Here is a 15,720-nt window from a genome sequence, read left to right on the forward strand (position 1 = left end):
AAGGGACAGGAACCCAAATACTAGGGAAAAAGGGCAGCAAGACTGGCGAGTGGGTATTGGAGGCCGGCGCCAGAGAACAAAAGAAAAGCAAGCAGCCATTTGTTGTTGTTGTTGTTTTTTGTTTTGGCGGGGGCTTTTTGGAAGTCTTAAAGGGATAGGGACGGGACCCCAATACTAGGGAAACAGGGCAGCAAGACCAGTGACCGGGTGCCTGAGGCTGACGCCAGTGAATAAAGAAAAACGAGCAGCCTTTTTTTTTTCTTTTTTTGTGGTCGTTGTTTTGTTTTCGCTGGTGCTTTTTGGAAGTCTTAAAGGGGCAGGGCGGGACACTTAGTCCAGAGGTAGGGAATCCAGGGATCTCTGGGCACTCTAATCCCCTGGGCTGCAGGGAGCACGGAGGCCCCTTACTGAGATAAATAGCTTCCCGGCCGCAACCCCTCCAATGCAACTCCACCACATTGGAGCTGCTGCCCGAGCTAGGCCACGCCCACAGCAACAGCGGAGATAAACTCCACAGCAGCTGGGCAGGAAGCAGAAGCCCTGTCTGCGCCCAGCTACCCAGCACAAGCCACTAGAGGTCGCTGTTCTCCCAGGAGAAGAGGGCCACAAACCAACAAGAAGGGAAGTTCTTCCAGACCTCACTAGTCCCAGCTCTGCAAAGTATTCCTATCAACATGAAAAGACAAAATTACAGGCAAACCAAGATCACAGAGACACCAGAGAAGGAGACAGACCTAACCAGTCTTCCTGACAAAGAATTCAAAATAAAAATCATAAACATGCTGACAGAGATGCAGAGAAATATGCAAGAGAAATGGGATGAAGTACGGAGGGAGATCACAGATGCCAGAAAGGAGATCACAGAAATGAAACAAACTCTGGAAGGATTTATAAGCAGAATGGATAAGATGCAAGAGGCCATTGATGGAATTGAAATCAGAGAACAGGAAGGCATAGAAGCTGACATAGAGATAAAAGGATCTCCAGGAATGAAACAATATTAAGAGAACTGTGTGACCAATCGAAAAGGAACAATATCCGTATTATAGGGGTCCCAGAAGAAGAAGAGAGAAGAAAAGAGATGGAAAGTATCTTGGAAGAAATAATTGCTGAAAACTTCCCCAAACTGGGGGAGGAAATAATCGAACAGACCACGGAAATACACAGAAGCCCCAACAGAAAGGATTCAAGGAGGACAACACCAAGACACATAATAATTAAAGTGGCAAAGATCAAGGACAAGGAAAGAGTTTTAAAGGCAGCTAGAGAGAAAAAGGTTACCTATAAAGGAAAACCCATCAGGCTATCATCAGACCTCTCAACAGAAACCCTACAGGCCAGAAGAGAATGGCATGATATATTTAATGCAATGAAACAGAAGGGCCTTGAACCAAGGATACTGTATCCAGCACGACTATCATTTAAATATGATGGCGGGATTAAATAATTCCCAGACAAGCAAAAGCTGAGGGAATTTGCTTCCCACAAACCACCTCTACAGGGCATCTTACAGGAACTGCTCAAGATAGGAACACTCCTAGAAAGAGCACAGAACAAAACACCCAACATATGAAGAATCAAGGAGGAGGAATAAGAAGGGAGAGAAGAAAATAATCTCCAGAAAGTGTCTATAACAGCTCAATAAGTGAGCAAAGTCAGGCAGGAAGATACTAAAGAGGCTAACCTTGAAGCTTTGGTAACCACAAATTTAAAGCCTGCAATGGCAATAAGTACATATCTTTCAATAGTCAACCTAAATGTAAATGGACTGAATGCACCAATCAAAAGACACAGAGTAATAGAATAGATAAAAAAGCAAGACCCATCTATATGCTGCTTACAAGAAACTCACCTCAAACCCAAAGACATGCACAGACTAAAAGTCAAGGGATGGAAAAACATATTTCAGGCAAACAACACCGGGAAGTAAGCAGGGGTTTCAGTACTAATATCAGACAAAATAGACTTTAAAACAAAGAAAGTAACAAGAGATAAAGAAGGACACTACATAATGATAAAGGGCTCAGTCCAAGAGGATGTAACCATTCTAAATGCATATGCACCCAACACAGGAGCACCAGCATATGTGAAACAAATACTAACAGAACTAAAGGGGGAAATAGAATGTAATGCATTCATTCTAGGAGACTTCAACACACCACTCACCCCAAAGAATAGATCCACCGGGCAGAAAATAAGTAAGGACATGGACGCACTGAACAACACAGTAGAGCAGATGGACCTAATAGACATCTGTAGAACTCTATATCCAAAAACAACAGGATATACATTCTTCTCAAGTGCACATGGAACAGTCTCCAGAATAGACCACATACTAGCCCACAAAAAGAGTCTCAGCAAAATCCAAAATATTGAAATTCTACCAACCAATTTTTCAGATCACAAAGGTATAAAACTAGAAATAAATTCTACAGGAAAAGAAAAATGCTCACAAACACATGGAGGCTTAACAACGTGCTCTTAAATAATCAATGGATCAATGAACAAATTAAAATAGAGATCAAGGAATATATAGAAACAAGTGACAACAATAACACAAAGCCCCAACTTCTGTGGGACGCAGCAAAAGCAGTCTTAAGAGGAAAGTATATAGCGATCCAGGCACACTTGAAGAAGGAAGAACAATCCCAAATGAATAGTCTAACATCACAGTTATCAACATTGGAAAAAGAAGAACAAATGAGGCCTAAAGTCAGCAGAAGGAGGGACATAATAAAGATCAGAGAAGAAAAAAAGAAAATTGAGAAGAATAAAGCAATAGCAAAAATCAATGAAACCAAGAGCTGGTTCTTTGAGAAAATAAACAAAATAGATAAACCTCTAGCCAAACATATAAAGCGAAAAAGAGAATCAACACAAATCAACAGAATCAGAAATGAGAACGGAAAAATCACGACAGACTCCACAGAAATACAAAGAATTATTAAAGACTACTATGAAAACCTATATGCCAACAAGCTGGAAAACCTAGAAAAAATGGACAACTTCCTAGAAAAATACAACCTTCAAAGACTGACCAAGGAAGAAACACAAAAGTTAAACAAACCAATTACGAGCAAAGAAATTGAAATGATAATCAAAAAACTACCCAAGAACAAAATATCTGGGCTGGATGGATTTACCTCGGAATTTTATCAGACACACAGAGAAGACATAATACCCATTCTCCTCAAAGTTTTCCAAAAAAATAGAAGAGGAGGGAATGCTCCCAAACACATGCTATGAAGGCAAGGTCACCCTAATACCAAAACCAGGCAAAGACCCCACCAAAAAAGAAAATTACAGACCAATATCCCTGATGAATGCACACGCAAAAATACTTAACAAAATATTAGCAAACCGAATTGAAACATATATAAAAAGGATCATACACCATCACCAAGTGGGATTCATCCCATGGATGCAAGGATGGTACAACATTCGAAAATCCATCAACATCATCCACCACATCAACAAAAAAAAAAAGACAAAAACGACATGATCATCTCCATAGATGTTGAAAAAGCATTTGACAAAACTCAACATCCATTCATGCTAAAAACTCTCAGCAAAATGGGAATAGAGGGCAAGTACCTCAACATAATAAAGGCCATATATCATAAACCCACAGCAAACATTATACTGAACAGTGAGAACTGAAAGCTTTTCCTCTGAGATCGGGAACTAGACAGGGATGCCCACTCTCCCCACTTCTATTTAAGATAGTACTGGAGGTCCTAGCCATGGCAATCAGACAAAACAAAGAAATGCAAGGAATCCAGATTAGTAAAGAAGAAGTCAAACTGTCACTATTTGCAGATGACATGATATTGTACATAAAAAACCCTAAATACTCCACCCCAAAACTACTAGAACTGATATCGGAATACAGCAAAGTTGCAGGATACAAAATTAACACACAGAAATCTGTAGCTTTCCTATGCACTAACAATGAACCAATAGAAAAGGAAATCAGGATAACAATTCCATTCACAATTGCATCAAAAAGAATAAAATACCTAGGAATAAATCTAACCAAAGAAGTGAATGACCTATACACTGAAAACTACAAGTCACTATAAGAGAAATTAAAGGGGACAGTAACACATGGAAACTCATCCCATGCTTGTGGCAAGGAAGAATTAATATCGTCAAAATGGCCATCCTGCCTAAAGCAATATAGAGATTTGATGCAATCCCTATCAAACTACCAGCAACATTCTTCAATGAACTGGAGCAAATAATTCAAAAATTCATATGGAAACACCAAAGACCCCGAATAGCCAAAGCAATCCTGAGAAACAAGAATAAAGTAGGGGGATCTCACTCCCCAACTTCAAGCTCTACTATGAAGCCATAGTAATCAAGACAATTTGGTACTGGCACAAGAACAGAGCCACAGAGCAGTGGAACAGACTAGAGACTCCAGACATTAACCCAAACATATATGGTCAATTAATATTTGATAAAGGAGCCATGGACATACAATGGTGAAATGACAGTCTCTTCAACAGATGGTGCTGGCAAACCTGGACAGCTACATGTAGGAGAATGAAACTGGACCCTTGTCTAAAGCCAAATACAAAAGTAAACTCAAAATGGATCAAAGACCTGAATGTAAGTCATGAAACCATTAAACTCTTGGAAAAAAACATAGGCAATAACCTCATAGACATAAAGATGAGTGACCTCTTCTTGAACATATCTTCCTGGGCTAGGAAAACAACAGCAAAAATGAACAAGTGGGACTATATTAATCTGAAAAGCTTATGTACAGCAAAAGACACCATCAACAGAACAAAAAGGAACCCTACAGTATGGGAGAATATATTTGTAAATGACAGAACCAATAAAGGCTTGACGTCCAGAATACATAAAGAGCTCACATGCCTCAACAAACAAAAAACAAATAACCCAATTAAAAAATGGGCAGGGGAACTGAACAGACAGTTCTCCAAAAAAGAAATACAGATGGCCAACAGACACATGAAAAGATGCTCCACATCGCTAATTATCAGAGAAATGCAAATTAAAACTACAATGAGGTATCACCTCATACCAGTAAGGATGGCTGCCATCCAAAGGACAAACAACAACAAATGTCGGCGAGGCTGTGGAGAAAGGGGAACCCTCCTACACTGCTGGTGGGAATGTAAATTACTTCAACCATTGTGGAAAGCAGTATGGAGGTACATCAAAATGCTCAAAACAGACCTGCCCTATGACCCAGGAATTCCACTCCTATGAATTTACCCTAAGAACGCAGCAATCAAGTTTGAGAAAGACAGATGCACCCCTATGTTTATCACAGCCCTATTTAAAATAGCCAAGAATTGTAAGCAACCTTAATGTCCATCAGTAGATGAATGGCTAAAGAAGATGTTGTACATATACACAATGGAATACTACTCAGCCATAAGAAGAGGGCAAATCCTACCATTTGCAGCAACTTGGATGGAGCTGGAGGGTTTTATGCTAAGTGAAATAAGCCAAGCAGAGGAAGAGAAATAGCAAATGATTTCACTCATCTGTGGAGTATAAGAATAAAGGAAAAACTGAAGGAACGAAACAGCAGCAGACTCACAGAACCCAAGAATGGACTAACAGGTACCAAAGGGAAAGGGACTGAAGAGGATAAGTGGGTAGGGTGGGATAACCGTGGGGAAGAAGAAGGTGGGTATTAAGATTAGCATGCATGGGGTGTGGGAGAAAGGGGAGGGCTTTACAACACAGAGAAGACAGGTAGTGATTCTACAACATTTTGCTATGCTCATGGACAGTGACTGTAGAGGGGTTTATGGGGGGACCTGGTATAGGGGAGAGCCTAGTAAACATAATATTCTTCATGTAAGTGTAGATTAAAGATAACAAAGAAAAAAATAAAGAAGGAAACAAAGAAAAGGGGGATTACTCCCTGATAGGATAAAACTAACTGTAAATCAGCGGTTAATGTATGCTTTAAATATCCTTAATTTTGATCACTTAAAGGGTGTCTGATGATCGGCTATGGAGGTACACTTTTCTGATAATATTCCTTTCTCTTAAAAAACAAAACAAAACAAAGGAGTTCCTGTGTGTTGACCTCCAATGAGTTCTACACAATGGTATAAAGGGCATGTCAAAGTGTGGGCAAAGGGTCTGTTTGTGAGTATACAGAGGATCAAAGCCTGATTTGGCTACCCAGGAAATGAACTAAGATACGATATGAAGAAGAACTTCCAATATCAGCACTCTCTGGAAGAGTCATACCAGAAGATGTGCATCAAAAATCCTCAACAAAGATCCAGGCGATGCTGATGTTGTAGCTGCATTCATCCCACCGGTTCCTGGACCTGCCATTGCAATGAAGAAAGAGATATCTAAGCTGGCCTGTGCATACAGTAATACAACAAATTTGACTGGATCTATACTGTTGGAACTCAACTAAGAATTAGGAGAAGTGCAAGTTGAGGTGCTCCAAAATCTTACAACTACAGACTATCTACTGTTAAAAGGACATATGGGATGTGAATAGTTCCCAGGAATGTGTTGTTTTAATTTGTCTGATTTCTCTCAGACTGTTCAAGTACAGTTGGACAATATCCATCATAGCATAGATAAATTTTCACAAATGCCTAGGGTGCCTGTTTTTCTTGGTTTCACTGGAGATGACTAGTAATTATAGATCTGCTTTGGTTATGTAACTGTATTCCTATTCTGTTAATGTGTATATGCAATTTAATTAGTAGTTTAAAACCTATAATGCTTAAGTTACTCTACAAGAAGATATGTCAAAGAAATAATCAATCTTCCCATGTTTTCTTCCGTCTGCTACCTCTATAGCTTTTCTTCTTCCTTTCTTATTACAACCCTTAAATAGAATTTGTGCCTCATATCGAATTTACCGAGTATCATAATTCCTCCAAGTGGTATGGATACCTCAAGACAAATGCTAGGCATAGAAGCCACAGGGCATAAATGGAAAGAAGTAAAAAGCTAACCTTTTCAGTCAATATGGCTTCTCTCTAACTTACCAACTTTACATTTCTCTGTATGGCCCCAGAAGATGACTGGTTAGCCAGAGACGGGTAAGATTCCTCAAGGGAGGAACAACCTAAGACAGGCACAGTTGCAGGACGGCCATTCGGTGAGAAATTGGGGATCAACAGAGGTGAGTCTTAGAATCTCACCCCTCCTCTTCTGAAAGAAATCTTCTGCATACATGGATGTTTATTGCCCTCGTCTAGCTCGGATTAACACATAGTCTACAGGCACACCCCTGATCATCTACATTTGCTCTCTTACAACACTAAACTATGTTTTCTACCTTTATCTTGCATCTACCTACCACTTCAGCATTCTATTAAAAAAAAATAATAATAATAATAAAGGGAAAAATGTGGGATCCACATATAAATCAAGTATAAAAATCAAGCGAATATTCGTATTTGAACTGATTGTTTACAGTTCATAAGACATGATCAAAACCAAAATTTTCTGTGATGACTGCCCTTGCACTGTTCACCATGTAAGAACTTATTCACTATGTAAGAATTTGTTCTCCATGTAAGAACTTGTTCGTTATGCTTCAGAAGATTGGAGACTGATGAGAATTAGGTTTGGGGTGGATTAATGATTGTTCATTGAGCATTGACTCCCCTATACAGAATTTTATTGTTGTTAACAACCATTTGATCAATAAATATGAGAGATGCCCTCTCAAAAAAGAAATTTTAGAAGAATAAAACCATAGAAAGAATCAATGAAAGTAGGAGTTGATTCTTCGAGAAAATAAACAAAATAGATAAACCCCTATTCAGACATATCAAAAAAGAGAGTCTACACACATAAACAAAATCAGAAATGAGAAACCAAAAATCACAATGGACACCACAGAAATACAAATTATGAGAGAATATTATGAAAAATTATATGGCAATAAACTGGATTATCAAGAAGAAATGGACTACTTGCTAGAAACATACAACCTTCCAAGGCTGATCCAGGAAGAAACAGAAAACCTGAATAGATGAATACCCGCAAAGTAATTGAATTGGTAATCAAAATCTACCTAAGTAAAAAACCCCTGGACCAGATGGCTTCCCTGCAGAGTTTTATCAAACATTTAGTGAAGACCTAATACCCATCCCCCTTAAAGTTTTCCAAAAAGCAGAAGAGGAGTGAATACTCAGAAACTCATTCTGTGGGGTCACTCTTATACCCAAACTAGGCAAGGACACCACAAAAGAAAAAAATTACAGACCAAGACCCCTTATGCACATAGATGCAAAAGTACTCAAAAATATATTAGCAAACATAATTAAAAATACATCAAAAAGATCATCCATCATGGTCAAGTGGGATTCATCCCAGTGATGCAAGGATGGACAGCATTTGAAAATCTATCAACATCATCCACCACATCAACAAAAAGAAGGACAAAAACCACATGATCATCTCCACAGATGCTGAAAAAGCATTCGACCAAATTCAACATCCATTCATGATAAAAACGCTCAACGAAATGGGTACAGAAGGTAAGTACCTCAACCTAATAAAGGCCATATATGACAAACCAACAGCCAACATTATACTTAATAGCGAAAAGCTGAAAGCTTTTCCTTTAAGATTGGGAACAAGACAAGGATTCCCACTCTCCCCAATTCTATTCAACATAGTCCTGGATGTCCTAGCCACAGCAATCAGACAACACAAAGAAAAAAAAGGCATCCAGATTGGCCAGGAAGGAGTCAAATTGCCCTTGTTTGTTGATGACATGATATTGTACATAAAAAACCCAAAAAATTCACTCAAAAAGTACTAGATCTAATATCTGAATTCAACAAAGTTGCAGGATACAAAATTAATATGCAGAAATCTTTTACATTCCTATACAGTAACTATATACTGTCAGAAAGAGAAATCAGGAAAACAATTCCATTCACAATTGCAGCGAAAAGAATAAAATACCTAGGAATAAACCTAAGCAAGGCAGTGAAATACTTAAACTCTGAAAACTACATGACTTCTCATGAGAGAAATTAAAGAAGAAGCCAACAAATGGAACACATCCCATGCTCATGGATAGGAAGAATTAATATAATCAAAATGGCCATCCTGCCTAAAGCAATCTACAGATTTAATGCAAACCCTAACAAAGTACCAACAGCATTCTTCAATGAACTGGAAAAAATAGTTCTAAAATTCATATGGAACCACAAAGACCCCGAACCACCAAAGCTATCATGAGAAGGAAGAATAAAGTGGGGGAAATTATGCTCCCTGACTTCAAGCTCTTGTATAAAGGCACAGTAATCAAGACAATTTGGTACTGGCACAAGAACAGATCCATAGACCAATGGAACAGACTAGAGAGCCCAGATATAAACCCAAGCATATATGGCCAGTTAAGATATGATAAAGTAGCCATGGATATACAATGGGGAAATGACAGCTTCTTCAACAGCTGGTGTTCTCAAAAGTGGACAGCTACATGTAAGACAATGAAACTGGATCATTGTCTAACCCCATACACAAAGTAAACTCAAAATGGATCAAAGACCTGAATGTAGGTCATGAAACCATAAATCTTTTAGAAAAAATATAGGCAAAAATCTCTTGGACATAAACATGAGCAACTTCTTCATGACCATATCTCCCCAGGCAAAGGAAACAAAAGCAGAAGTGAACAAGTGGGAATATATCAAACTAAGAACCTTCTGTGCCACAAAGGACACCATTAGTAGAACAAAAAGACATCCTACAATATGGGAGAATATATTCATAAATGACCTATCCGATAAGTGGCTGACATACAAATTATATAAAGAGCTCACACACCTCAACAAACAAAAAGCAAATAAGCCAATTAAAAGATGGGCAGAAAAGCTGAACAGACACTTTTTCAAAGAAGAAATTCAGATGGCCAACAAGCTCATGAAAAAATGTTCCACATTGCTAATCATCTGAGAAATGCAAATTAAAACCACAATGATATGTCAGCTCTCACCAGTTAGGATGGCCATCCTAACTGGTCAACATGCAAAAGACAAACAACATCAAATGCTGGCGAGAATGTGGAGAAAGGGGAACCCTCATACACTGCTGGTGGGAATGTAAATTAGTTCAACCATTGTGGAAAGCTGTATGGGGCTTTGTCAAAAAACTCAAAATAGAAATACCATTTGACCCAGGAATTCCACTCCTAGGAATTTACCTTAGGAATGCAGCAACCCAGTTTGAAAAAGACATATGCCCCCCTATGTTCATCGCAGCACTATTTACAATAGCAAAGAAATGGAAGCAACCTACATGCCCCTCAGTAGATGAATGAATAAGGAAGATGTGGTACATATACACAATGGAATATTATTCAGCCATAAAAAGAAAACAAATTCTACCATTTGCAACAACATGGATGGAGCTAGAGGGTATTATGCTCAGCGAAATAAGCCAGGCAGAGAAAGATAAGTATCAAATGATTTCACTCATCTGTTTAGCATAAAGACAAAGAAAAAACTGAAGGTACCAAAAAGCAGCAGACTGACAGAACCCAAGAATGGGCTAACAGTTACCAAAGGGAAAGGGACTGGGGAGGGATGGGTGGGAAGGGAGGGATAAGGGGGAAAAAGGGGCATTACGATCAGCACACATAATGTAGCTGGGGGGGGGCACTGTAAGGCAGTATAACAGAGAGAAGACAAGTAGTGACTCTATAGCATCTTATTATGCTGATGGACAGTGACTGTAATGGGGTATGTGTTGGGGACTTGATAATAGGGGTAGTCTAGTAACCATAATGTTGTTCAAGTAATTGTACATTAGTGATACCAAAATAAAGAAAAAAATGGGCAATGGACCTGAATAGCCACTTGTCAAATTAAGACATACAAATATGACTAGCAAGTGTTTGAAATTGTGCTGTACTTCACTATTACAGAAATGCAAGTCAAAACCATGAGAGATCACTTCACCCCTGCCAGAATTGCTATCATCAGAAAGACAATAAATAACAAGTTTGGCAAGGATGTGGAAAGCAGGGAACCACTGTACACTGTTGATAGTTACATAGTTTGGTACAAGAATTATGGAAAACAATATGAGATTCTTCGATATATTAAAAATGGAACTACTTTATGATCTGTTAATCCCACTTCTGGGTATATATTCAAAGGAAATGAAGTCAGGATCTCAAATGATATCTGTACTCCAATGTGCATGGCAACACTATTCACAGTAACCAAAATATGGAAAAAATGTAAATCTCTTCCCAAAGTTGAGTGGATAAAGAAAATGTGTTGTATATTCTATAAAATATCATTCCATCTGAAAAAAAAGTGTAAATCCTTCAATTTGCAATAGCATGAATGAACGTGTAGGACATTATGCTAAATTAAAGAGCCAGATACAGAAAGACAAATAATTTCAGTTATGCAAGGTGAATAAGTTTTGGAGATCTAATGTACAATGTGTTATGGTTAAGGATACTGTATTTTATACGTGAAATTTGCCAAGATCTTGAGTATTCTCATCACAAAAATAAAGAATAAAGGAAAATGCTAACTATGTGAGGGTTTGATATGTTAAATCACTTAATTATAGTGATTATTTCATATATGTGAATATCATGAAGTGTGTAACTTAAACATATAGAATTTTTGTCAATTATATGTCAATAAATGTACAAAAATATGGATAAATGAAATCTCTGCTCATTGGAAAATAAGCTGCAGTTTCACAAGTGATCATTTTCAAATGGAAATTCATATAAAAATTTTTTGATTTGAATATATTTGATAATCCAGGGACTAAAATGCCTTTGATGCCCATTGGGTATCTCAGGATTTAATCTTGTTATATTTTTTAACTTGTTTGAGATCAAAGACTGGGCTTGATTTCTGTTTTTTAATTTCAAGGTTATAAGCTTTTATTTACTTTAGTGCCTTCAAAGAAGGGAGAGAAGCAGGTGGATACTGACAAGGAAGATATTCGTTAACAGCATTTAGGGTCTTATTACTGTTTATGGTCATGGTCTTCCTTAATGTATGTGGTTCAAGTAAAAATGGGAACTCAGACATTCAAACCAAAGGTAAGCTAGATATTGGAGAATCACTAAGGCTTTTTTATTTACAAGAGAGGTACTAGATCCAATCAGGGAAAGGAAAGTAACTCAAGCAGTAACAATATTCAGTCAAGTGGGTTGTGAGCTATCATATGAGGAAAACATATAAAACATGTTTTATATAATTTGTGTGTTGACCTAAAGGCTAAGCATTAGATTGTGATCTGATGTGATTTTTTTTCAGTTTTGGTTACATAGAATTCCAGTGGTATAGTTGAAGTGACTAGCAAATAATAGACATTCCACAAAGGTCTAGTCTGTGAATGAAATAAGCAGTATGGCTAGTAGCTATTAATAAACCACTGTATAAGGGATAAGGGTAATTTGTAAATATGATTCTTAACTAAATTCAACTTTCATTCACAATGTACAATACTCTAATAATGAAAAAGGCAATACATTGATACTTATGGACAGAAATCACTGGCTTGCAAATGCATATTTTAATATGGAACACTTCACAATGTTGCCTGTTATCTTTGCACAGGGGCCATGCTAATCTCTGTATCCTTCCGATTTTAGTATATGTACTGCTGAGGTGAGCACTGAATGACTATACTGAAATGGAATGTGATAAAAGCAACAAGACAAAATACTGTGAGAATATAAAGAAAGAGGAAATTTCTTCTGAATAAGGGATCAGAAAGTAATTCAAGTGCAGGGTATGACATTTGAATTGGTCTTTTAAGGATGTGAAGGTGAGAATGAGCAAATGGGTGGCCTTGAATGATGTGTTAGGGAGACTGTACAATTGATTCCCTAGGGCTGTCCTTTTCAAACAGTGGTTCTCACAGCCAGCAGCCTGTCTCTAGGAGTTGGGTAAAATTTGAGGATTTGGCTTGACTAAGTATTATGTTTGATAATTAGAAAGTTTACATTAATTTCATTCTTAGGTTAACTATAAAGCCCCTGTTGTTTTCAATCTTATTGACAACTATTTCACAGGTTAAATTTTAGAGCTCTAAGTGACTTGGAATAGTTAAGTACAACCCCTTTATACTAGAGATGATAGTTGAAGGATGAGAAACAGCTTATTTGTGGTCATATAGCTAGGTAATGCAAGAGCTGGCACTGATCTATATACTATAACATTCTACCTGCAATGTTTGAATTGTTTTTCTAGTATAGTCTAAGGTACATAATGGAACTTCCTTCATTAATATTGAGTCTCAATCAATAAGTCTAGAGATGGAGATGCAGTTGATAAAGGAGACTGTCCTTACTTTGGCTTGAACAAAGTTCTGTTGACAAGGTAAATGTAAGACCTCAGGTCAGACTTGACCTGACCTACTGTGGTCATTACTGTTATAACTATATCTGCTGGGTTTTCTTTCTTGATATTATCTTACTTCTTGTAAATTAAGTATGGTATAGAAAAGAAGTGTTTGGAGTTCTGAAACTGGGTGCAGTTAATCAAGCCTTAAAAATATGCTAAACCCAAAAGTTTTCCAAATAATGAAAACTGATTTAGAACTTTCTGTCATGTTTTAAGTACAAACTCAGTGACTTAGATCTCAAATCCCTGAATTCTTATTATTATTCCCTAATGGGCAGCATTTGTTTTTATAAGGCAAAATTGTAAACAGAAATAAATAATCTCTCTTCTTCCGAATTATCTGTGGATATGTGAACATTTTTACCTTAAAGAAAGATCTTTGGCTTTTACAAGCCATTTTCACAGTTATTTATATAACCAGAAAACTAAAAAAAGGGAGACCTGTGTTTTTCTTTAATTTCAGAAAGAGCACACTCTATTTTAAATGCCATATTATGGCAGAATTGCTGTTCAATTTCATTGTTCTTTTGAGTTGCTAAATCCCCAAAAGGAAAAGTATGGCAGCTGTGAAAATATACCAAGTATTCAATAAAATTTTGTGTTGGTGTTAATATGTTTTACCTGTCTTGTCATGTTAAAAAGAACCACGTTTTGTTTTCTGTGCGCATTTCTTTTAACTTCGTATTCCAACCCCCGATTACCTGACTCTTGCCGCTTACTTGTGGAATTCCTGGTTTTTATTTGTTTGTTACAGGTTTTATCAAAATGTGGAGTGAAAAATCATGTTCTCTGCACTTAAACTCAACAGGAAAATGTGGAAAAATATAACATTTTCCTAGAAGGTACGAGATCAGCCATTGAACATTTTGCTCTTCAAAAAGCCAACCAGGGTAGTTACAGAGTGCATATTCTAAAGCCCAACGTAATTTCCAAAACTAGTGACGTACCCTGAAATAAGCAGGACAGGAAGCCTTATCTTAGTTGAGAAGTTTGAATATGAGTGATAGGAATTTTTCTTCAATGAATTCATACATCTCCTCCTGTTTGGTTAAAATTGATATTTTTGGATGATTCTGTAAGAGTATCGGCAGGAAGGGATGAAAATAGAATTAATAACATTAGACTTTTAAAGGAAAAGCAAACATAGCAGCTAGAAGATTCTTAGGCAAGAAGAGCATTTTCTCTTTTGAAGACCGACCTATGGTTTCTTTGAATAGAGATTTTGTTTAATAGCTTCTATAATGGCTGCACCATGACTCTGCATCAAGATTTCAGCATGAATAACAACCTATTCGTGTTGCATTTAGCTCCAAATGAGAAATTCTGTCTTTTATTGTTTTAGGAAATTAGTCTGTGTACTATTGCTCCTGGAGCTTTATAATTAATCACTAAAGGTTATAGCTGTGGAGAGTTTGTGGGAAATAGGTGCCTGAACGATTATAATTGTAGTTGTCAAATCAGAAATATAGTTATACAGCAGCAGGTCTTTTTTTTCACTATAACAAAGACTTCAAGGGGTGCCCATTTACTTGTACAAATAAATGGAGTATTTTTTAACTGTATTATTGCTTATTTCAAGAAGAACTTGAAATACACAAGTGCACAGTGACTTCCTCTGGAGAATCAAAGATGATAACCATGTAAATCTTTATCCTCTGCATCCCTGCTTGTTATGACTTTTGTGTTGCTTTAGATTCTGAGCAGATGTTGAGTATTTTACCTTTTAGAAAATAGAGCTTTTCTAAATGGTGGAAAGAACCAAAGCATATAGGGTTGATTTACTTGCAGAGTTGAATTAGAAAATCCCAAGATTACCTTCTTTTTTTATGTTATCCAAACACCTCATTAGATATAGAGCAAGATGTTTCTAGAAAAGCAAGTGAGGCATGCTTGTTTTTATTAGACCCTGATACCAAGAACTGTTTTTAACAGCTTTTCTCATAGAATTGTAAACTTTTAGCACTATCCATCTTTCTTCCATGCCTATGGCTCCTTTAAAAGGAATGTAAGCCAGGAGAGCACATTGTATTTTTAAAGACCCTTTAAAAACCTTATTACAGGATAAGCAGCTCTCACTAATGAGCAATTATTTATTATGTCCACTCTTAATAACTCATGTAGTGGATTAAGAGATTATTGTTTTGTCAATGTTTTTAAGGTAGTTTGTATAAAAGCATCTCCAAGTTAAATCTAAGCATCTCTTCCTCACAATGAATAATTTGAAAATGATGTACTCTTTCCTTATGTATCTTATTTGCTAGCTTGTAGTAATTCTGTCTTTCTTATTAATCCTCCATCTTTCTCGGGCTCCCTACTAGACTATCATTAGACCAAAGTGCAGAGC

At 37.1% G+C, this 15,720-nt stretch overlaps 1 protein-coding gene and 1 non-coding gene across 4 annotated transcripts in view; one reads left to right on the top strand and one right to left on the bottom strand.

Moving 5' to 3' along the window:
- DACH2 (dachshund family transcription factor 2) overlaps positions 1–15,720 on the top strand; it is a 761,757-nt gene that overhangs the window by 496,085 nt on the left and 249,952 nt on the right. The window lies entirely within an intron of this gene.
- On the bottom strand, positions 12,543–12,646 carry LOC118934497 (U6 spliceosomal RNA). Its single transcript, XR_005033497.1, has one exon. It is a non-coding gene; the product is annotated as a U6 spliceosomal RNA (small nuclear RNA).

The sequence above is a fragment of the Manis pentadactyla genome, chromosome X (assembly GCF_030020395.1).
Source record: "Manis pentadactyla isolate mManPen7 chromosome X, mManPen7.hap1, whole genome shotgun sequence".
In the NCBI taxonomy this organism is placed as follows: domain Eukaryota; kingdom Metazoa; phylum Chordata; class Mammalia; order Pholidota; family Manidae; genus Manis; species Manis pentadactyla.